Here is a 25,526-nt window from a genome sequence, read left to right on the forward strand (position 1 = left end):
AGAAGAGCACCAAACGAACAAGTTACTTACCTTCAGTAACGCTTTTTCTGGTGGATACACTAGCTACCTGTGGATTCCTCACCTTATGAATTCTCCCAATGCACCAGTATTCTACGGAAAATTTTCCTCCCAGCTCTCCACATCGACGAGGACGTCACAATTGCACGGTTCCGCACGCAACTCCGTCTGACGTCACCGTGGCAAGAAGAGGTCCTTGCCGGCGTGCTGACGTCACTTTCACCCTTTTTTTACGTGCCTTTGAGACGAACAGGTGAAAACCGACCTCACAATAGCACATATATACATAGATATAGCCATAGGGGTGCAATACAAGTACAACATTTATTTACATAAAAAATGAATCAAAACATAAATACATCTATAATGAAAAAGTCTTGGTATGACCAGACAGGCAACAGGGAGGCGGGTGGGACTGTGAGGAATCCACCAGAAAAAGCGTTACCGAAGGTAAGTAACTTGTTCTTCTGATGGATACAACCACCTGTGGATTCCTCACCTTATGAATAGAGTCCCAAAGCAGTACCGCACCAGGAGGAGGGTACCTGACTAGTCACACCAAGAAATCCTGCATCACAGAACGTGCAAAATGGCCGTCCCTCCTGACCTCCGAATCCAAGCAATAGAGCTTTGCAAAAGTATGAAGGGAAGGCCAAGTTGCTGCTTTACAAATAGCTACTACAGGAACACCTCTAGCCAAAGCTGAAGTGGCAGACGTAGCCCTGGTAGAATGAGCTCTAATCTTCTTTGCTAATGAATAACAGATCTTAATGCAAAGAATGGCCCACCTGGATATGGTTCTTTTATGGACAGCTCTGCCTTTCATCTTGCCCACATATCCAACGAAGAGTTGGTCATCCAAATAAAAGTCCTTTGTTCTATCAACATAGAAACTGAGAGCCCTTCTCGGGTCTAAGCAATGGAGTCTTTCTCCCTCTTTTGAAGGGTGAGGAGGAGGATAGAAGGATGAAAGAGTAATAGACTGCCCCATATGGAAAGGAGTGACAACCTTAGGAAGGAAAGCCGCCCTGGTTCTCAGCACCACTTTGTCAGCATAGAATGACGTAAAGGGAGGTTTGACACTAAGAGCCTGATGCTCACTCACATGCCTAGCAGACGTAATAGCAACAAGGAAAACTGTCTTCAAGACCAACAACCTTAAAGAACAAGAATGCATAGGTTCAAACGGTGAACCCATTAAAAAAGTCAAAAACATATTTAAATCCCACTGAGGCATGAGAAACAGAGTGGGAGGAAATTTATTAGTTAGGCCTTTCAAGAACCTAACAACTATAGGTGATTTGAACAAAGAAGGTTGATCCACAAGGCAAAGAAAGGCTGACAGCGCCGATAAATAGCCCTTGACAGTCGCAACTGCACAACCCTTCTGTGCTAAAGTAAAAACAAACAACAGAACATCAGACAAATGGGCTTTCAAGGGATCAATTTGTTTCTCTCCACACCAAGCCACAAATTTTGCTCACCTGCTGGCATAAACAGTCTTGGTGGAGTGTCGCCTGGCCGAAAAAATAACATCCACCACTTCTGGCGGGAGAGAAAAAGAACTCAGATTGCCCGTTCAATCTCCAGGCATGTAAGTGCAGGCTCCGGAGGTGGGGGTGTAGAACCTGCCCCTGCGATTGCGAGAGGAGATCTGCCCTGAGAGGGAGACGGAGCGGAGGGCACAGTGAGAGTTGGAGAAGGTCCATGTAAAACACCCTTCTCGGCCAATCCGGAGCTATTAAAATGACTTGAGCCCGATCTTCGCAAATCTTCCTCAGAACCCGAGGAATCCAGGGTATGGGGAGAAGCGCATAAACTGGCTGCACCAGGACATCTGAAGTACGTCCCCCAACGCTCCTTGCACCGTATACTGGAGGATGCAAAACAACGGGCAGTGCGCGTTGTCCCGGGTGGCAAATAGGTCTATCCATGGAGAACACCACACTCTGAAGATGTGAAGAACCAGATCTGGATGGAGACGCCACTCTTGGTCGGCCGAGAAATACCGACTGAGACTGTCCACACGTACGTTGAGAACTCCAGCCATATGGTTTGCCACTACGCAAATCCGATGGTCCTGTGCCCAGCACCAGAGCCACAGAGCCTCTCTGCAAAGAAGGTACGACCCCACTCCTCCCTGCTTGTTGATGTACCACATCGCAGTTGTGTTGTCCGTCAAGACTTGAACTGACTGACCGCGAAGGGATGGGAGGAAGGCCTTGAGAGCCAGACGTATCGCCCGCAATTCTAACAGATTGATATGAAAAGTCTGTTCCACTGGAGACCAAAGACCTTTGATCTCCAGGTCTCCCAGATAAGCACCCCACCATAGAGTGGAAGCATACGTTATGACCGTGGCCACTGGAGGTGGTAGAGCAAACGGCCTTCCTTGGGAAAGATTGCCGTCCACAGCCGACCATCGTAGATCCACTGCAGCGTCTCTGGAGATTGTTATCGACTCTTCAAGATCCCCTTTGTGTTGAAACCACTGCTTGCGGAGGCACCATTGGAGAGCCCTCATGTGCCAACGTGTATGAGTGATCAACAGAATGCAAGAAGCAAACAGACCGAGCAGACGTAGGACCTTGAGAACTGAAACAACTGCTCCTTTTTTAAACATTGGAATCAACACCTGAATGCCCTGGATCCGCTGAGGCAGAGGATAGGCCCGATTCAATGTTGTATCCAGTACTGCCCCTATGAACAGAAGGCACTGAGAGGGCTCCAGGTGAGACTTGGGCACATTTACTGTAAAACCCAGACTGTACAACAACTGCGTTGTCATTTGGAGATGATGCAGCACAAGCTCTGGAGACTTGGTTTTGATCAGCCAGTCATCCAGGTAAGGGAATACCGATATTCCCTTCCTTCTGAGATGCGGTGCAACCACCGCCATCACCTTCGTAAAGACTCGAGGTGCGGAAGTAAGACCAAAAGTCAGGACCACAAACTGGTAGTGTTGCGACCCCACCACAAACCAGAGATACTTCCTGTGTGACTTGAGAATGGGAATATGAAAGTAAGCATCCTGCAAGTCTACCGACACCATCCAATCCTCTTTGTTCAACGCCAAAAGCACCTGCGCTAGAGTCAGCATCTTGAATTTTTCCTGTTTGAGGAACCAATTCAAAATCCTCAGATCCAGGATAGGTCTCAATCGACCATCCTTATTGGGAATCAGGAAATATCTTGAATAGCATCCCTGACCCCTTTCCTGCTCTGGAACCAACTCCACTGCGCCTTTTGATAAAAGGACCTGAACCTCCTGCTGAAGTAACAGGAGATGATCCTCTGAACAAAACGAAGGGAGGGGTGGGAGGGGGAAACTCCAGAAAGGGAAGGGCATAACCACAATATTCACTACCCAGAAGTCCGATGTGAATAACTCCCACTTGTGGAGAAAATGAAATGACCTTCCCCCTACAGGGAAAGCATGACTTAAAATGGATGGAAAACTAGGGCGCTCACACAGATGAAGAAGATGAGGCAGGGTGCTGCTGGGTGACTCCTCGTGTTCTAACCCTCACCCGTCCTCTAAAGGACCTATAAGAAAGGTTGACAGACTGTTGAGACGTGGATTGAGGCCTCTTATGAAAAGTGGCTCCACGGCCAATCCCCCTAAACCTCCGAAAGGACCTGAAAGGAGTAGATGAGGAAGCCTGCAGTCCCAAAGACTTCGCTGTAGCTCTACTATCTTTAAAGCACTCTAAGGCAGAGTCCGCTTTAGCCCCAAATAACTTTTCTCCATCCAAAGGAAGGTCAAATAAAGTTGTCTGGACATCCAATGAAAATCCAGAAGACCTCAGCCACACATGTCTCCTAGTGGCAACTGAAGTACCCATTGCCCTGGCCACTGAGTCTGTAGTATCCAGACCAGACTGGATGATCTGCTTGGCCGCAGCTTGGGTGTCCGACAGGAGTTCATGGAACTGTCCCTGCATATCCTGAGGCAAGTTAGGCACTAAAGCTCTAACCGTGTCCATCAAGGCGTGCACATATCTACACAACATACAGGTAGCATTAACCGACTTCAGAGCTATACTGCAAGATTAAAAAGTCTTCTTAGCCGTCTGCTCCATCCTCTTGGACTCCCTGTCCTATGGAGTAACAGGAAAGGAACCTGGAGCAGAGTGAGCCGAACAAGAAGCCTGGATTACCAAGCTCTCCAGAGTTGGATGTTGTGACAAAAATCCCGGATCACCCGGAGCAACCCTGTACCTTCTTGCAACAGTTCTGGACACAGCTGGTGATGTAACATGCTTTCTCCAGATCTCTAAGATAGGCTCCGTAAGAGCATCATTGAATGGGAGCAAGGGCTTCGCTGAAGTAGAAGAAGGATGCAATACTTCCATCAAATTGTTAGTTTTAACTTCAGGAGCTGGCAGTGGAAGGCCCAAAAATTCAGCAGCCTTCTTGATAACAGAGTGAAAGGAAGCCGCCTCTTCAGTAAACTCCCCTGGAGATGAAAGATCCCCCTCAGGGGAAGTGTCCAGCCCACTAGCTGAGTCTAGGCCCTGAAATTCTCCCAAGGGCTCAGCAATTTCTCCTTCCTCCATCAATTGTCTCTGGTACTCTTGCTCTTCCAAGAGCCTCAACGCTCACCTCCACGACCTCAACCTGGCCTCCAGTCTAGGTGTCAACATGGAGTTTGCCGATGTCGACGACGCAGGTTTCAAAAGCAATGGACACGGACTGGGAGAAGAAGGAGATGCACTCCGTTCCGACTGGGATCCATCGGCACCGGAGGCCTATGAGGCGATGTCATTGGTGCCGGAGGCCTATGAGCCGATGTCATCGGCGCCAAACCGGCATCCTCAGCCTAATAAAAAGGCACGAACTGTGCTAACTTGTATGGAGCCGGAGAGCCCAAGGAGAATGCCAGAGGACACGTGGGACCAGTCTGTGCGCCAGCAGGGGCTATAGCCTTATGAAAGATAGTAAACAAGGCATTCAGAAATGCTGCCGGATCCGCTCCCGGAGTCGGGAAAGCAGGAAACCTCAGATCTTCATGGGATGCCTGAGCCGGATCCAGAACCTGTGGCACTGACTCTTGAGCCCCAGGTGAAAGCTGAGGACCCACTGGAGACTCAACCACCTCAATGAGCGATGGCGCGACAAAGCCTGAAGACTTTGAGGCTGGGGAGTTACAGTGGGACTAACCTCCCACGTCGTACTCCGCCATCTGGATGGAGACCGAGACCGAGATCGGCCTCTAGAAGAACGATGCCGAGAGTCGGGTCAGCGCCTCTTCTTACGAGACTAATGGGATGACGAGTCTCTAGTCTTAGACTTCCGATATCTTCTGTGTTCCTTCTTTGCCTTAGCTAAAAAGAGTTTAGCCTCTCTTTCCTTCAGCGCCTTCAGGCTCATCCTTTGGCAGGACACACAGTCCCCTACATCATGGTCCAAACTGAGACACCATAAGCAGTCGTTGTGAGGGTCTGGGACAGACATACGACCCCCGCACTCCTGACAAGGTTTAAACCCTGACTTCTTAGGAGGAGACATTGTAACAGAGTACAATAGGACACCTTCGAAACAGTAACTTCTTGAGAGCTAAGAGAAAACCGTTAGCGTCGAAGTCACGGAAAAAAGGGTACTGGTGTCAGCACGCCGGCGAGGAACTCTTATTGCCACAGTGACATCAGACGGAGTCGCGTGCGGAGCCATGGAATTGTGACATCCTCATCGACGTGGAGACCTGGGAAGAAAACTTTCCGTTGAATGCTGGCGCATTGGGAGAATTCATAAGGTGAGGAATCCACAGGTAGTTGTATCCATCAGATAGCTCTATGTATAGTTTGAAGATGACACACGGCGGTATCTTGCTTGGGGACTCCATGAGTGAAAGGAATCTTTCCCAAGTGCCCATGTGAACAAACTGATGCCGGTGGGAAAGGTAGGAAGAGAACCATTGAAGGACATTGCTGGTGAAATCCATTTGAGACTCCAGGGTGCGTATGAGGATGAGGTGTTTGACTGTGTTGAAGTCAGCTCAGAGGTCCAGCAATATCAGGAGGCAGGGGCCATCTTCATCTGTGGTCAATATGGCATCACCATGGATGTATAAGTTATTAGTTTCTGTACTGCAGTGTGATCTGAAACAAAACTGCGAGTTATGGAGGGGATGGTTAGCACCGATGTGATCTTTGAGTCGAAAATAGACTGCTTTTTTCAGTGATCTTGCTGATCAAAGGTGGGAGAGTGATAGGCTGCTAGTTGACAAGGTCATCATGGTCTAGTAAAGGTTTATTTAGCCTGTCTCCAGAGCTTTTGGGAAGATGCCTTGTGTGAGGGAGGCATTGACAATTGTAATTAAAGGTAAGAGAGCATCTCCAGAGAGAGTTTTGATGAAGGGCGATGGTAGTAAAATGAGTTGAGTATGTTAGTGAGATATGTGAGAGATAGGGCTATGACCATTGCAGAATTCTAGGAGAAGGGGTGGGCGTAACAATCGAAGCAGGCTTGGTGTTCTTGATGTGCTGTTGGTTCTTCTGTATTTTTTCAAGGAAGTAGCAGTTGATGGTAGTGCACTGTTCTGCGGAGTAAGGATTAGGTGCATCCGGCAGGGGGTTGATGCAGTGCTTGATTGTCTTGAATAATGTATTGCTTCTGTTTGGGGTTTCGTTGATGGTGTTGGTATAATACTTTGCTTTGTTTGATATTATGTGTTGTCTACGTACTGAGCAGAAGAATTTTAGTATCAAGAAGTCTACTTTCTTTCCTATCTGCAGACAGATTGTTTATTGTTAGCAAGACTTTAGAGTACCAGATTCGTTTATCAGGGGGACTTTCCTGGTGATATTATTGAGATCAATAATTACTTTGCAATTAATCTCAGGGAATTAAACTCAGAATCAATAATATTTAGGTCCAATATATATTTTTATACTTATATATATTTAATTGCTATTGATTATCTATCTATCTATCTTCATCTGAAATTGACGTACAGGAATATTTATGTTGTATATATAATTTGGGGGCAGCTGAGAAATAAGGTGGAGATGTTCTTCACAATAAGGAGGAGCAATGCCTTTCAGTAGGCGTGACCAGCCAAGAGGAAGAAATGATTTAAAAATATCTGGGGAAGACACTGGGCAGAGACCATACAGAGGTGTTGCTACGATTAGTGCAGCAAGTACACTGGTACCTGGACCCCGGCGGCCCTAAGTTGGCCTATTGAGCTCTGACTTGCTTTTTTTAGTATACCAATAGAAGTGAAAGGGGCCATTTTCCTTGCCAGCACCAGGGCCCATGGAATCCTTGCTATGCTACTGAGATCATGCTGTGACTGTTAAAAAGAAGAGCTGGACATCAAGTAGAGCAGATGGTGCCGCAGCGGGCAGGGAAATGGGCAGACCAGATGTAGAGCTGCAGCCAGTATCTAGGTGTCTGTGGATTAAGCTTTTGCGGGCACACAGTCAGATGCGTGGCTTGGTCAAGATTGGGGGGTGTAAGCTTCATATTTCCCAACAATCAGTCTGGCATAGAATGTTAAAATACATTATAGACAAGCAGGGCTCCGCGGGGGGGGGGGGGGCTGGGGGTTGGGGTAGTGGAAAAGGAGAAGAATACAAATTGGTAGGGGTACTAAATGAGAGAAAATACAGTATTTGGTAAAATAGCCAAAATTTTTGAAGACTTTCAAACAAGGAGAGGTTTAGAATGTGTTGTGTCTGTTTCTAAGGAAAAATGCCTCTAGAAATCCAGTGAAAGCACCTGTAACCAATTATTTCCCCGGAAATATATTTATTAGGGGGGTGCAACACCCCAAGTCCCCCCGCCCCTCCGCCCCTTTTACCGAAGCTACCCCCCTCCACACAGGAGTGACTGTACACAGTACCACTGCAGCGTCTTTTATTTCCGTGAATAGGTTGTCAGCAGAAGAGTTTTCATTTTCACAGTGCCTTATGTATACCATAAGAGCGAGAGCTGGGTCAAACGTTTAATATCGCGCGCCATTTCTTGGCAGACACTGAAAGGCTGGTGTGAGCGTCAGTTGCAGGCGCCTTCACTTCCCTGTTTCTCGAGCTCTATGATATAAGCTGTATATGGCTAATATGCACATAATTAGCAATTAGGCCTGTGTGGCTGCACTCCTGACCCCTGACCCCCGCAGAGCCTCCCCATCCATTAGCAGGCCTTCAGCCCTCACATCTCAGTTTGACTTGATGTAAGGCCCATTCTCTTTCAGGCCGCGAACATGGGCCTGCCTTGATCTGCCCATTTCCACTTTCTGTCCCTTTGTCCGGCCCTTCTGTTCCCCGTGTGGAGAACCAGCTCACCACTCGGTGACCCCACCGCCTCGCTCGGCCTTCCCAAGGGGAGTCCGCGCTTCTCATTCTCCCTGGGCCGGGCCCTGGGCCAGTCCAGAGGGCTTCCAGCCGGGCGGGAGCTTCATCTGTTGTCTTTGCGCTTTGATCCCGTTGTACACATGCCCTCCATCTTGTCGTGCCCCGCTCTTTGGAAGGCAAATGAAGACTCTATCAGGAGAGAAAGGAGCTCTCGGCTGGATCTGCTGTTAACAATGGCAAATACAAACCGGACTTTTTGGTGGCGGGTCTGATCTGGGGAGTCGCAGCAGAAGCTACCACAATTCCCTGAAATAATATCTATCTATCTTCATCCTACCTATGGCGAAGGGACGCCCCTCGCCTCCCTCAACAATCGCGATAGCCTTAGCCCTCAGCAGATCTTCATTCATGTTTTTTCATGATATTTTCCTTGCCTGGAAGTCCTAACTAAAGGTATTTCACCAGAACACGAGGGGTTAAATGTGTGCACTGAGATAAAATGTTATTAAGTATGTTGTGTGAGTAATGGGGCCAATAGATTTCCTCCAAAAGGCCATTGTAGATGGACTCTGAGGCAGTGAGCAGGGGTTTCTCCAGTTAGACCGTACATTGGTGATTGCATGAAGTTTACCTTTGACTTACGGTAAAACCTTTTTACATTCAGAGTTAGTATGATTTTTTCAGATTGGGTGCAGGCTCATTAGAGAAAAAGGAAGACAGACCATGAAGTGTTGCTTCCTTCCCATTGAAAGAATCACAGCTATTTTATCATTATAATAAGAATCAGAGCACAAAAATCCTTGAGCCCAATTCACAAAGTCATTCGAACCTGCAAGCTTCACTTATAAGTACAAAAGCCTGGATTTACAAATGCAAGACGTCACAAAAGGTGAAGTTTTACTCACAAATCACTTTACTCAAGCCTATTATTACCCATGTGTGATGTGAATCTCCTGCCTTTGGGAGTGAATAGGGGGTTATGGTTAGATGCTGAATGGTGGATGTCACGGCATATTAGGGAATACTTAAAAACTCACACATTTTGTGGTTATTCGCAGCTTGTCTATAGTTCCTTCTCTCGCAGTAAATGATTGCAGATTTACTCCTGTCTAAGGCTGGACTAGATCTGTTTGCAATGGGAAATGGGCATGGAACACTTCTACGATTGGTGAGGGTTTAGGGAAATAGGATGCTGCATTGGGAATACCTTTCACAGTGGAGGAAGAAGGAAAATAAGTAAGATTGCTGCTGGCAAAGGCACTTTTGCATGCAACATAGTACCTGAAATACAACCACACATGGGAAGGCCTTCGCATGTAAGTAATTAGGAATTCATGAAACATTCAATCGTTCTCAGAAACCTGGGCCTGCCAGTGGTTCCACTCTTCTAAACTTTTATGATTTTCTAAAATGTGTTATCTGGACCAATGCGAGGTTGCAAACATATTGATGGAGCTTTTCTCTTTCTCTTTAAGTTGCATTCCATAAAAGAAGGCAGTATCATTCTACCTTTCCCCATCTGAACTACAAAAATCAAGCCTCCTGCCCACCAACAAGGGAATTTAAGTTTCCTTGGTTTCAAGATAGCAACTTAAACATTAAACCACCCCTCGTCTTTCCTATTATACAACACCCAGTGCTATATGTGATCACATTTGTGAGGGCAGGTTTGTGATTTTTCTTAATACCCATAGTTGCTCTGAATTTTGTAGTTGACTTAAATCATAAATATCTCATTGTTCATGGGAAGCAGTTACCATACTAACATTTTAATATCAGTTGTAATTTTGTGTGTTATTAAAAGAAACCTTCTTACTACCATAAACATCAGCTTTGCAATGTGGGTGGTCCCATTAATTTCTAGTTTCCCAGATTTATTTCATATGGAAGTTGCATTTACCTTGTTTAACATGGAGTAATATTTGAATCCCAAGCCTTAGTGATTTGTAAACAGAGCACCATATAGCTTTTAGCAAGCACAATCACACTTGCCTCCAGGGTTTATGCTATTTCCACAGTATGGACCCATGCATGTACACTCAGTAACTATGTGCTACTTATAACTATGGTGTCATCAGTGATCTAATCAACGATGTCATTTAACATGTAAGGTGTGATGTAATATGTGAGATGATAAACAGTGCATGCTGGGGTGCAAGTTATAATTAGCTCAGTGAACTGTAACTGGTGAATTTCTGAGTTTTTTGTTTTTTAAACATTGATTTTTATCTCATTTCAACACCTAGTGAACATATATACACACATTCATATATATATATATATATATATATATATATATATATATATATATATATATATATATCCATATATATATATATATTACTTACTGGCGGTCGCCAGTGGGTAGTTATAGTTAGGACCATGTTTCCATAGAAAAAATGGGTTTTGACTTGTTTATATCTTTGGCACTGTTTGACGAATCTTCACAAAATGTTCCCCAAAAAAGTGGCCTGGTGATTCTTGTCGTGCATGGGAAGTTTCAGGGTGATCTGTCAAGTGAGGGGCGAAAAAAAGGGGCTAAAAAAATGTTGCTTTTCCCAAGTTAATTCCCATTCGATCTGTCAACACATCTACAGCCCAAACCACTGAACGGAATTACACCAAATTTGGCAGAAAGTAAGGCGCCGGTATGGAGATTGTGCTTTGTGTTATTTGGTGTAAATCCGTTCAGTAGTTTAGGAGATATTTAACCCCTTCGCTGCCAGGCCTTTTCCCCTCCTGTGGCAGGCCTTTTTTTGGCTATTTGGGGAGTTCGCGCTTAGGCCCTCATAACTTTTTGTCCACATAAGCTAGCCGAGCCAAATTTGCGTCCTTTTTTTCCAACATCCTAGGGATTCTAGAGGTACCCATACTTTGTGGGTTCCCCTGAAGGAAGCCAAGAAATTAGCCAAAATACAGTGAAAATTTCGTTTTTTTTTTTAAATGGGAAAAAGGGGCTGCAGAAGAATGCTTGTGGTTTTTCCCTGAAAATGGCATCAACAAAGGGTTTGCGGTGCTAAAATCACCAGCTTCCCAGCTTTCAGGAACAGGCAGACTTGAATCAGAAAACCCAATTTTCCAACACAATTTTGGCATTTTACTGGGACATACCCCATTTTTACTATTTTTTGTGCTTTCAGCCTCCTTCCAGTCAGTGACAGAAATGGGTGTGAAAACAATGCTGGATCCCAGAAACCTAAACATTTCTGACAAGTAGACAAAATTCTGAATTCAGCAAGGGGTAATTTGTGTAGATCCTACAAGGGTTTCCTACAGAAAATAACAACTGAAAAAAAAAATATTGAAATTGAGGTGAAAAAAACAGCAATTTTTCTCTACGTTTTACTCTGTAACTTTTTCCTGCAATGTCAGATTTTTGAAAGCAATATACCGTTACGTCTGCTGACTCTTCTGGTTGCGGGGATATATAGGGCTTGTAGGTTCATCAAGAACCTTAGGTACCCAGAGCCAATAAATGAGCTGCACCCTGCAGTGGGTTTTCATTCTATACCGGGTATACAGCAATTCATTTGCTGAAATATAAAGAGTGAAAAATAGCTATCAAAAAAACCTTTGTATTTCCAAAATGGGCACAAGATAAGGTGTTGAGGAGCAGTGGTTATTTGCACATCTCTGAATTCCGGGGTGCCCATACTAGCATGTGAATTACAGCGCATTTCTCAAATAGACGTCTTTTTTACACACTCTCTTATATTTGGAAGGATAAAATGTAGAAAAAGACAAGGGGCAATAACACTTGTTTTGCTATTCTATGTTCCCCCAAGTCTCCCGATAAAAATGATACCTCACTTGTGTGGGTAGGCCTAGCGCCCGCAACAGGAAATGCCCCAAAACACAACGTGGACACATCACATTTTTTGACAGAAAACAGAGGTGTTTTTTGCAAAGTGCCTACCTGTAGATTTTGTCCTCTAGCTCAGCCGGCACCTAGGGAAACCTACCAAACCTGTGCATATTTTAAAACTAGAGACCTAGGGGAATCCAAGATGGGGTGACTTGTGTGGCTCTGACCAGGTTCTGTTACCCAGAATCCTGTGCAAACCTCAAAATTTGGCTAAAAAAACAAATTTTCCTCAAATTTCGGTGACAGAAAGTTCTGGAATCTGAGAGGAGCCACACATTTCCTTCCACCCAGCGTTCCCCCAAGTCTCCCGATAAAAATGATACCTCACTTGTGTGGGGAGGCCTAGCGCCTGCGACAGGTAATGCCCCAAAACACAACGTGGACACATCACATTTTTTCACAGAAAGCAGAGGTGTTTTTCACAAAGTGCCTACCTGTGGATTTTGGCCTCTAGCTCAGCCGACCCCAGGGGGGGCAGAAATGGCTTAAAATAAATATGGCCCCCCAAACCCCCCCGAGGAGCGACCCTTGCCTACGGGGTCGCTCCCCCTGCGTGACGTTGGCGCAAAAATAAAGATCTCCGGTGCCTAGTTGTTTCTGAAATGGTCTAAATACAATTTGCCCCCCAGGGGAGCAACCCTTGCATATGGATCGCTCCCCATCTCTAAAAAAACAAACAAAAAAAACCCACAAAAAACAATTAGCCCTGGCGCCTATAGGTTTCTGCCCCCCTGGGGGCAGATCGGCCTAATAACAATAGGCCGATCTGCCCCGGGGGGGGCGGAAATGGCCTAATATAAATTTACCCCCCCTCCGGAGGGACCCTTGCCTACGGGGTCGCTCCCCTTGCGTGGCATTGGCGCAAAAAAAAAAACACGGTGCCTAGTGGTTTCTGCCCCCCTTTGGGGCAGATTGACCTAAAATCGTCCGATCTGCCCGCAAGGGGGGCAGAAATGGTCTAAATACAATTTGCCCCCCAGGGGAGCGACCCTTGCCTAACGGGTCGCTCCCCATCTCTAAAAAAACAAACAAACCAAAAAAAACAGAAAGAAAAATTAGCCCTGGCGCCTAGAGGTTTCTGCCGAAATGGCCTAAAATACATTTGAAACCCCCCCCGGAGGTGACCCTTGCCTACGGGGTCGCTCTCCTTGTGTGACACTGGTGCAAAAAAACATCCCTGGTGCCTAGTGGTTTCTGCACCTGTAATTAAAATAGGCTGATCTGCCCCCAGGGGGGCAGAAATGGCCTAAAATTAATTTGCCCCCCAGGGGAACGACCCTTGCCTAAGGGGTCGCTCCGATTGCGTGAAATTCACGAAGAAGAAAAAAAGTCCCTGGTATCTAGTGGTTTCTGTCCCCCTTGGGGGCAGATTGGCCTCATAAAAATAGGCCAATCACCCTCAAAGGGGGGCAGAAGTGGCTTAAATGTAATTCGCCCCCTAGGGGAGCGACCCTTGCTTAACACCTCTAAAAAAAAAAAAAAAAAAGATCCCTGGTGCCTGGAGGTTTCTGCCCCCCCGGGGGCAAAAAAGGCCTTTAAAAAAATGCCCCCCCTAGGAGCGACCCTTGCCCAAGGGGTTGCTCCCTTATGCCAATTTCCCCCCCAAAAAAAACATCCTGGTGTCTAGTGGTTTCTGTCCCTCTTGGGGGCAGATTGACCTCATAAAAATAGGCCAATCTGCCCCCAAGGGGGGGCACAAATGGCCTAAATGTAATTTGCCCCCTAGGGGAGCAACTCTTGCCTAAGGGGTCGCTCCCCACCTCTAAAAAAAAAAAAACAGAACAAAAAAAAAACAAACAAAACAAAAAACAAAAAAAAGATGCCTGGTCCCTAGAGGTTTCTGCCCCCAGGGGGGCAGAAAAGGCCTTAAAAAAAAATGCCCCCCCCTGGGAGCGACCCTTGCCCAAAGAGTCGCTCCCTCATGCCAGTTTCCAAATCAAAATAAAATCCCTGGTGTCTAGTGGGCGTTTCAAAAGCCGGATTGCTTTACAATCCGGCTTTTGAAACGCTGAGAGAGACTTCAAAGGGAAGGAAATACATTTCCTTCCCTTTGAAGCCTCTCTCGGCCTCCTCCACGTGATAGGAAGAGAAATGCTTTGCATTTCTCTTCCGAGCACGCTGGAAGCTGAGCTTCCAGCGCGAAGGATGAGGCCTCTGTGGCAATCAGCGCGTGATGCGCGCTGACGTCACGGGGGGGTCGGGGGTTTGGGTTGGAAGGGGAAGGGATTCCCCTTCCATCCACGACCGGGGGGTGTCGGTGGGGGGCACATGTGGGGAGCGCTAGTGCCCCCCCCTGTTCCCGGGTGCCGGATCAGGTGATCTCGTCCAAGGCACCCAGGAACCGGTGCCTTGGACGAGATCACCTCGTCCAAGGCACCGTAGGGGTTAAGAGCAAATAAATGTGTATATCTCTGGCTGGGAATAATTCACAAAATTTGCAAATTTTCACAAATATGAGTGCAAAAAAGAAGTGTTGCAATTGGGTGACCGCAACCTGACTAGAAAGCTGCAACCGCCATTTTATTTCATGGGACACAGTCCTCGGGGTGAAAACTCAAATTGAAAGTGGCATAAGGGGTCAGGGTGAAGGTACCCTGATATGGGTGTGTTTTAGGGGTAAATTATAGGTTTAATATAATTTTGCATCATGGCAAGTGATATTCGAGAAAATTCTGAATTATTCATAATCTATTCACAATTATTGAAAATTTTAAAGAAAAATCACAGACTCATTCATACACTAATTAATTCACTAATACATGCACTCAGAGGCTCAGGTGCCCCAAAGCTAAATATAAAATAATATAATGGGGGGAGCGTGTCCTGCAGGCCTCCCTGGTCTCCGGGGACCACCAACTCCCCAGGGCTATGTTTTCAAAGTATGCGGGTGGGGCTGGGCGGTGCCCCAGGGACCACCACCTCACCAGGGCAACATGCTATATAATTAATAGTGGGGTCCTGTGGAGCCCCGGGCACGGCCACCTCCCTGGGGCTATGTATAAAAATTATGTGGGGGGGTTCGCGCAGACTGTGCGCCCCAGAAACCACCACCTCCCCAGGGCAACATGAAAAAAAAGGAATAGGTGGGTCCTATGGATCCCTCTGTGCCCTGGAGACCGCCACCTCCCTGGGACTACAGAATGATTTAGAGAGGGGGTCTGTTGCAGACCCCCAGCCCCGGGCACAACTACCTCCCTGGGGCAAAGTTGAAGAAATGGAGGAAGTCACTCGGCCCCCCTCTTGAAGCCATACATGGCCCTGGGGACCGCTGTCCCCACCTCAAGGTGTCCACCCTTGAGAGATAGCTGTTTGCTTTTGCTTGGCGGGAGCCAACAGTTTCAGCCACGCAAAAGCAAATACTCCGCTTTCAGCAAGTGGGAGTCTTACAAATGCTCCTGCTTGCTCAAAGCAGAGTTATCCTCTCTTTCCCTGCCTGATAACATGTGGGCAGGTAAAAAGATGAAAACTTTGCTTCCCCATGTAGGGAGTTGGGCACGAGTTATCGTTATCCTAGTCCACGGGTTATTTGTATAACTCTAACTATAGCAGCTGAATTTCTATGTTTTTGTACATTTAAAATATGAGCCTAACTATTACATCCCTGTATATATATATATATATATATATATATATATATATATATATATATATATATATATATATATATATTATATATGTTTAACCTGTTTTAGTTAGGACCATGTTTCCATAGAAAAAGTGTTTTTTGACTTGCCTATTTCTCTGGCATGAAATTTTCCCCAAAACGTTTCCTGGTGATTCTTGTTGTGCATGGGAAGTTTTGGGGCGATCCATCAAGCAGGGCCGAGAAAAAGGGGGATGTAAAAACATTGCTTTTCCCATGTTAATTCCCATATTTATTTATACACACACATCCATATAGTGTTTGAGTCTTTTATTGTAAAATATAAAGTAGTATAAATGCCTGTATTTCACAGGGAAGTTGAAATATGGGAAATACTTCAATTCCCTGTGAAAAATGGGTTTTGTCATCATAAAGATAGTTACCAAATCACCCTGCAGTGTTTACTATTGTCAGGGGCACTAAGATTATATGTCATGGATAAGTAAATTGTGCAGCAGGGTTTTGTAAATTACATGGCAAAAGGGCATTATATGTGGTCCACGCTTTGGACATAATTTCATCTATTTGAGCTTACAACAACATTTTTCGAGAAATCTGCATAGTATGTGGCAAATGTAGTAGATCCATAACTATGCAGTAAATACTGAACCACAGCATCACATCAGTCCACTGGCCTTTACCATTGTCCATCGTTTTATCAACGATTAAGTCATGAAAAGTAAACCTAAACATTCCATTCCAGTCAGTGCCCCTTTATTAGCCACACTTTGAAGAAAACAGCATTTTCAAGCTGACTACCCCAAAATAAACATGTAATAAAAAATATACATAACGAGTAATAGAGACCTATATTCTCGTCTTGGAGTTCTGATGACATTTACAAACCAATTGGCCTTTAGCCTTATAGTCTGAGACGTCACAAGAACCTCTTAATGGCATTAGTGGACCATATTACATGCTCACCTGTTATGTATTTTTTATGACATGTTTATTTTTCGGTACTTAGCATGAAACACCTTTTCACTTCAAAGTGCATCTAACAATGAGCTATGACTGGAATTAGAATATTTAGGTTTTGTGTACATTTCGTGAATACATTGTTAATAAAACAACGAATAACAGTGAGTAGATTTAAGCAGTTTGATGGCCGTGGCACTTACCACATAATTATGGATTTGAAACACTCGCCTCATAATTTGCTGCATATTTTTCAGAGTTGCAGATTTCAACAAAATTAATGTTTGTAGCTCAAACGTATCAAACAATATTACCAGAGAATGTGCACATAGGGTAGCATAATTTACATTTTCTTGTCACATAACTCTTAGACATCTTTGTTGTATAATTTGGTCCTCCTTTTCCGCATAATCCTAGTAGTACTCAATTGTAAAGCTCTGCAGAAGGGTCTGGCTTTAGGATGATCAAACACATAATTCGCACGGGACGGCGAAGTATTTCCCTAGCTTCACAGTTCCTGTGATTGCATTGTGTGAAATAAAAACACCCAAGCATGAGATATATTTTAACAAGTCTTGAAGGTTCGTTCCAAAAAGCCTGAAAGCAGCCACTGTCCTCTTTTGGGTTCATTCATATTTAAATGTTTTTCTAATGTTCAATATCACCTATGTACTAGAAGCATAGAGAGGTCCCTTCAGTGATTCTTGAGAAGCACAGTGAACATACGGTTCCTCACCTCAAAAGAACGCTCCCATTTTATGAAGACCCCGATTAAGGAGCCGTAAATCATTATAGGAGAGCCCTGCGCCTCGAAGCCTCTCCATAGCTTCGGACACTGACAGTGCTCCCCCAGCTGAGTGATGGAGGATTCCAGGGCATCGAGATGATTTATGGTTCTTTGTTACACAAATGCAACCTCTCATTCTCCCCCCAGCTCTCAGATCGGCCATTAGTCATTGCCCCTAAATGGGACCGAGGCAAGAGAGCTGGGGTTAATGGGCCCTGATCACATTCTGTGCTCCGCGTTTCTTTGTTTACTGTAAAAAATGAAATTGATCAATACGGCCAATCAGGATCACAATGGCATCATGTATTGTGGACCCCCTGCCCACCCAGGGCTTACACGCAGATCATTCCATTTGCATACCGAGTCAGAGGGGTGTCAGAGAAAGGCTGCCATAAATCTTTCAGGTAGAGGACTCCAGGGCAACTTCTGCCTCTGTCCGGCTTTTTACTTCCATCAGCCTCTGAAAGAAAAACATTATATTCAACCTGACACACGTTGGAAGTTCAACATTAGGTGCTGCAAACTGAAACACTCTCAGACATCGCCCCCTCCTGCAGTAGGGTAGTAGCAAGGATGCCATGTGGCCTAGTGCAAGCAAAGAAACTGGAACACTGCCTACTTGTTGGGTAATACAATACTGAAGTAATAATTTGGGTGTTGGGGGGGGGGGAGTTTGGGGGCAATCAAGCCTCTAGCCCCAGTGTGATTGCACCAGATACACCTCTGAGAGCTAATGTCCTGGAATCATCATAATTTATTTTTTCAGTTTTAGAATATTCCACTTTATATCTTCCAAGCTGTTTTGTTAATTCAGTCATCACAATTATTTTTCTCTTTTAAATCATACATAGTACGTTTTGTCTTTAATGCTTCATTTTTTGTTGTTTTACTTGTGTGCGTGAGGCACACCCCATTCACATTCTTTAACTGCACCCTTCCTATTCCCACCCTTTGCCAGCACGATGGCTCTGCATCACCATCCTCTTAACCTTCTATCAGCTCGCTTTGGCACTTGTATCATCTCTTTATCACGGAGACCTCGCCCATAGTAAACCCAGCCGTAAGAAGTGAAATGTAAGCAGATGGAGCAGTGCTTAATTTGTGCTGGTCTTTCCCAGTGCTGGCACTGGCAGTTATTTTTAGGCACTGGTGCTTATTTAGGAAAGTCCACCACACGTTGGTGCTGTCTGTCTTGTTTCGACTAGAAGCACATCAGTAGAGTGTGTAACCATTTAGTGTACTTAAACATGAATAAGACTCTCAGTCTTCCATTTTTACTGATTTTTACAGATCAGATTGCAGAAAGAAAACAGTGTGTTTTCTGTCTGTATTTATTTTTAAAAGTGGAAAAATACAGAAAATTGGACTTCTTGCGAGTCATGAATTCCATGCCAGCATCTGAGTAGATGGGCAACATAGGGAATTAAAAAACAGGACTTCATTTATTCTCAAAATACAAAATTGCTAAATATCAGTAATGGGCCCAAAAATAAAAATGGATAAATACGGATGGAAAAGTTAAAAATATAAATACCACAAAACTGGGAGCCGTAAAAAATATATTCCAGGCTATGCCTAAGGTTTGGGGTGACCTGGAATAGTCCAAAGTGTCCCTCTACAAATGTGATGTTTGTAGATAATGTTGGCATTTTGACAGCACTGGCAAGAGCTGTGGGTAGTGCCAGCTACAAAGGACACCTGGGAAAGGTATCTGTCCCTGGCACATATTTTAATATAAATTAAGCACTGAAAGGAGAAAGCACTGAGGGAAATTAAGCCGGTACATTACATTTACATTGTAAGTTATTTAGAACAAAATGTACCCATGAGGTCTATATATTGAGCATGCTGGTATTTATCAATAAGCAGATACTTTTAGCAAAAACAATTCAGTTCCATATTTTTCTTTCTTTGGGGTCGTATTCAAGGCACACTGGGCACATGCTTTTAGAGCCTTCATACCGGAAACATTGCTGGAGAAAATGTTTCCAGCCATGGCTTGGATACCTAAAGAGGTTTCCATTTAGGCAAGTAGTGACAAAACAAGCATTGGCAAAGTCAATAGGTCTTGCCTGTGCCAGAGCTATTGTCTTTGCCAATACGATTTAGCCATGTTGTACACTAGTGTGGCTGCTGTTCAGCATGGCTAAACGTGGTGTAAAGGAGAGTGGCATGGGGTGTTGTAGAGTGTTATTGAGGGAGTAGAGTTTCATACGGTAAAAGGGCATAGCGTAGAATACAATGTTGTAGAGTTCAGTGGTGTAGAGTGGCATAGGGTGTCAGAGTGGAGTAGAGCGCCATAGAGAGGAGTAGCATAGAGTGTTGAGGAGTCCTGTAGATCAGAGTGCATAGATGGTGCTGAGTAGAGTGGAGTAGAGTGTTACAGAATAAAGTGGTGTAGAGCAGAGTAGATTGTCGTAGAGTGGAGTGGCATATTGTGGAGTAGTGTAGTAGAGTGGAGTAGCATGGAATGGAGTAGTGTATTGTACAGAGGAGTGTCATAGAGTGGAGTAGTGTTGAAGAGTGGAGTGCTATAGAAAATCAGAGAGTGGAGTGGCCTAGAGTGGAGTAGTAGTGTGAAGTAGTGTGTCAATGAATAGGGTGCAGTAAAGTGGCATTTAGTGGCATAGAAGGAGTTGCGTAGAGCGTTATAGAGTTGAGTAGTGTTGTAGAGTGCACAGAGATGAGTAGAGTGTTGTATAGTTGAGAGGCATAGAGGAGAGTCAAGTGCATTAGAGTGGTGTAGAGTGGCCTGGAGTGAAGCGCCGTAAAGTGCAGTGGTGCACAGTAGATTGCGTAGATTGCAGTGGTGTAGAGTGCATGGATTTTGAGTAAAGTGGTGTAGAGTGCACTGCATAGAGTGCAGTAACATAGTGTAGAGTGGTGTAGGGTAGGGTAGAATGGTGCAGAGTAGAGTGTCTCAGTGTAGATTGCAGTAGCTTGGAGTGTAATTGGATAGAGTGGAGTGGCATAGGGTGGAGTGGCACAGAGTGGAGTAGAGTGACGTATAGTGCAGTGGCATAGAGTGCAGTAGTTTAGAGTAGATTGTTTCAGGGTAGAGTGAAGTAGTGCAGAGTAAAGTAGAATGGTGCAGGATACAGTGCAGAGGTGTAGAGAAGAGTGGCATAGAGTGCAGTTACGTGGAGTAGAGTGCAGTGGCGTGAAATGTAGAGGTGCAAAGTAGATTATATTGTAGTACAGTGCAGTGGCATAGACCAGAGTAATGCAGTGTAGAGTGGCATAGAGTGTAGAGGCATAGAGTGCATTGGCATAGAGTGCAGTAGTGTGGGGTAGATTTGAGTGGTGCAGAGGAGAGTGCAGTGCTATAGAGTGCAGTGTTGCAGACTAGAGTGGCGTAAAGTTTAGTGGCAGAGAGTGCAGTGTTGCAGCCCAATGAGTGAGATGCATCAACAGAGCTTGGGGGGGCCTTCCAACATTTATTTACCAGTGTTGTGTTGGCTTCAGCCTTGCGGACAACCACACGACTGCATTCTGGGCACAGGCTGAAATAACATCAGCTGGTGCAGGCCAGACTGCGCCCCTTCTCACCTTTGGGCCCTGTGCATTGCATCAGACAGGAGCATTAGATATATTCCAGACCTTTTTTACTGACAGCTAAATGCTCTTTTAACTGCAGTGAGCTTTTGTGATCACAGACTGACGAAAATGACAGGAGTAGCGGAAGTGATGTCATCCATCTGCTGCCTCCCACCAAAAAGCCATGATGGAGCTGAACCGCTATACCAGTATTAACCCCCTATTTGCTGCTGAAGGGCTAGAGTAGAAACACCAAGTGTAAACACGAATTTAAAACATCTTTGCAGTATTCTCTGTTTTTACTTTCCTACACTTGCTGTTGCTTTAATTGCCCCTGACCAGTGCTTTAAATTGAAATATAGAGGTGCAGGTACTCACTAATTAGATTACTTGTTAGCTTCTCAGAGGTGTCGGTACTCTCCTATTGAATGTCAAAAGATGTAATGCAACAGTGCTGACAAGTGCACGTACTCTCCCTTTATTAATAAGAAGAGGAGCTACTCAGTACTGGACAGTATCTGCCCATTTAAAGCACTGCCCCTGACAGAGGGGCAGTGCCCAGGGGTACCAAAGTGCAAGCCAAGGGTAGCAGCTGCTAGCCCTGGCTTCTACCACTGGTTGACCTCTTTGTGAGTTTCCCCCATAGGTAACAATCACACTGACAAATTACTTTCGCGGAACGCCTCACTGAAATGGCTATAACTGCACCCCTTAAACATAATGTATGAATTTGTACGTTGCTGCTGTTTAAGAGATGCTCCCTTGTCCCATGCAGTGGTACTCAGTGTTTCGACCTTGGAAGAATAAAAGACTGAGTGGGGCCGCTGGGATTGGCACCTGTGACCCAGGGGTTCAACAAAACTTCCTTCAGATTTTAAAAAATGTGTGGAGACATGCATTCATATTTGGCAGTCCAGACATTTAAGGCATATTTCTGAAACCTGACTCAAAATAATGGAAATTAACAACCCCCAAATTTAAGAAATGTGCCTCAAGTTCCAGTTGTTTGACCTGAAACTTCGGACCGGAGTTTGAGTTCTCCCTCAAAACATAGAAAAGAATCCACATTTACCTGAAGTGTGTCCAGAAATGCAAATGTTGTACTAACAAGCATTTCCAATGCAATGGGTCTCGCGTTTGCTCGAATTAGAGCTATTAGTGTTGTAAGTTCCTAACTGGACTTTTCTTGCCACATACACTGAAAATGAAAAGTAAAACAGTTGACATAAGCGGGACGATTCAAAGCGCCATGGCCGCCAAGAGCATGAAGGAGAGACACAGAAGGAAAAAGAATTTCGCTTGCAGTCAAACGTATCGGCAAACGTGTAATTACCCATGGATTGATGGCCAGGGCGGTAACAAAACTGCCCCAAGGAGGGAGAAACGTAAAGCATTTACAACTGATAACAAAGGATTTTTGAAAGGCAAGCCCGTTAACGAGTGACAATGATGGGCATGGTTAAAAGCCCACAGATAGATTACAACAGGACAAAGCGCTTGCGCGCTCGACCTAAAAAGGAGAAAAACATAAAGGGTTTGATATATTATGAAAACTGAGTAATAAATCTTCTAGCCCTTGAATCCCTGTGAAATCAATCCCCCCTCTTGTGGATTGTGCATTGTAGCATTTTCAACACTCTTGCTGCGGCTTTGAGGCGCTGAAGTGCTTACACAGATACCATGCTACACCATGCGGGTGTGAGGGTGTTGTTGTGTCTTAAGGCCTATGTGGGAAGTTTGCCAGATATGTCTCTTGAGGGCAGCAGCGCTCATGAAGCCATTAACCATGATGAAACTATATTAAGTAAAAAAAAAACAGGGGGTGGTCAAGAAAAAGTACCTCTCCTCGAGCACCAAAAAACCTTACCATGGTACCACCCGGAAGTTCAGAACGAAAAAAAACTCAGGGATGCTAATATTAAAGGCCTACATTTCAGACGCAGGCCCAAAGCTTTCTGTTCACAAATCAGGATTTTGGGGCATAAACATTTGTTTGTAATTTGAAGGCTAATATATTTCCAACATTTTGTGGCTTCAGTTTCTGAGTTATACTTCATGCATCAGGGTATGCTGCGTAAATGTACATGTTGCCACCAGTTACCAAAATCTACCATAAATTGAGGAAATACCCAACATTACAGGTGTCATGGAAATTCAGACTGAATTGAATTGAACTGAACATGGCCTTCCCATGAGTATTCTGCAGAAATAGCAGATTCCACCGGCCTAGTTCAGGGTGCAAGGCTGTATGTTTAATGGAAAAATAATTGCCCTAGAAGTTAACTTCACAATTGTGGCAGCTGGTGTTGCTCACTTATATACCTTTTGAATTTTCACAGCCTAGAAGATCGCGGTGTCTACATTTCTACAACAGCCCTTCTAGATGCACATTCTTATTGCATGCTGTGCAATAACATTCATTTCTCAGCAAAAAGCACTCTATATCTATCATGTATAAATAAGCCCTAGGATGGTCTTGCCTGTACTATCTGTGCCTAGTTCCACCATGGATCAGAGGTGAAAGAAGACCATGAGAGCTCTGAAGTGGTTTCCTAGGAGTTGATCAAAGCACCCTGGTTGTGCAAAGAGGCATCACCAGTGAGGTTGTATTCATAGGTGGGGTGGTATGGCTCTGATATTCACTAGTGCGGTAAGCATGGTGAGCATGCCTGTTTGAGAATGGAAGGTACAATCAGCACTGGTGCCCACCACCAAAGAAGCGCTGAGACATCTCTATGACCAGTGGCAGTACTTTGCATGACTAGTTCATGTGATTTATTAAATCACCTTATGTCCCCTGCAGAGCTCTCAAGCTCCAAGTGACTCTATGCTTGGGATTGACCACTTAGGACCCTAAGGCTAGGGAAAGGACTTTCCTGCTTTGGTCACAGTGATGTCTTATTGCCTTTTCCACATTCACAGCAGACCAATATAAAAGATTATTCTGCTGTTGATGGTCCCTTTTTGGGTTGGGTGGGTGAATACTCTACTCAGTCGAATGGGAAGGCTCTGTTTTAACTAGAAATAATATATTTTTACATAAAATTATGATTTACAGGTGTGCTGCTCCGTCAAAGATAATGAGGTCTTAGAAAGACAAGGCAATAATGAGACAGTGCTGACAGGTGTAAGGTCAGACCCAATGAAGGATACATAAAGCTCCCCAGCCACCACCAAGGGCCACCTGGCACCTCACAGTAGAGAAACTTGCATGCAGCCTTTGCTAGATGAGAACGTAATTGTCCTGAGGTGCAGGACTGAAGAAACCCAGCTGCGACCAAGAGAATAAACTGACCACAGCTTGTCCAACGATCTTGGCTAAAACTTTAGGCAATATCACATTTTTCCACCGATTCTACCCAGCACGTGGGCACTCACTGCCATGAATGCAGGAGAACTAGCACATCCAAGGTGACCTCTTGTCTAGCTTTAGGACACGCACTACCAAGTGATAAAATCAGTTTTGGGGTATCGTGGCAAGTGGCAGCAAAGCCAACCCACGTCCTGAAGCTAGGCATGCCAGCCTAGTGCATTTTAAGAACAGCTGGAGGCGGTACTCACCCGCAGACGCCTCAGTGTAAATCACTCCGTAGTAATCAGAAGAGTGTCCTTAAGAGACACACCATGGACTCATGCATGGCACAGGATAATATTACTCCTCGGAGCTTGCAGAGTGCCAGGAAGGAAACCAACAAACGCAAAGAAGTGGACTGGCACGAGCTGAATTCAGCCCGCCAGCTGGGTTCAGTAGTATTTCGCGTTATTTTAGCATGCCAAAACAGATATCTTTTTTATCCTGTTCTAAGAAGGCTGTGCTCAGCAGACCCCGTGCAGTCAGCTGCTCTTATTCAGTATTTCGGTACTCCTCTGATGAGCGGCAGTGCACTCCCTTTCGAATAGTTCCAAGAAATAAATAAAGGCGATGCCTCTTCGTCAAATTCATGGTGTGCGCGAGGGTGTCGACTTCTGATCATGGGCTTTAACGCAATGAGCCAGGAGAGCCCTGCCCTCCCCTGGGAGCAACGTCTCCTTCACGCACTACTTTGTGTCTCAAACCGGGACTTATAATCAAATTGTTCCTCTGTTTTCTTAAACGGTTCCTTGATTTTGGTAAACAAGCTTCATCTGTGAGGTAAGTTCTCAACAGAGTTCATTAATCACAAAACGGTATTCCATTCCATTCTTAGGTACGTGGTATTTAAACATCCCATGTGATATTGGTAGTATATGGATAACATTCAATAACCCTAATATTCAATAATCCCATTGTATCACTGCACTCCTGGGCCGGGGAGCCTATTTACCAACATTTTGGAAGAGTGGGGGTGACATCAGGCACCTTCTGCCCCCTGGTGACATCATAGTGTTGACTTCTTGCCCCTCTTGAACCCGCAACTGACTCCTCTTTGGAGCTGAGGGAGTAAGAGAAGGCCAAGGGCGAGCTATAAAAGTAAACAG

The sequence above is a fragment of the Pleurodeles waltl genome, chromosome 3_2, assembly GCF_031143425.1.
Source record: "Pleurodeles waltl isolate 20211129_DDA chromosome 3_2, aPleWal1.hap1.20221129, whole genome shotgun sequence".
Lineage (NCBI taxonomy): Eukaryota > Metazoa > Chordata > Amphibia > Caudata > Salamandridae > Pleurodeles > Pleurodeles waltl.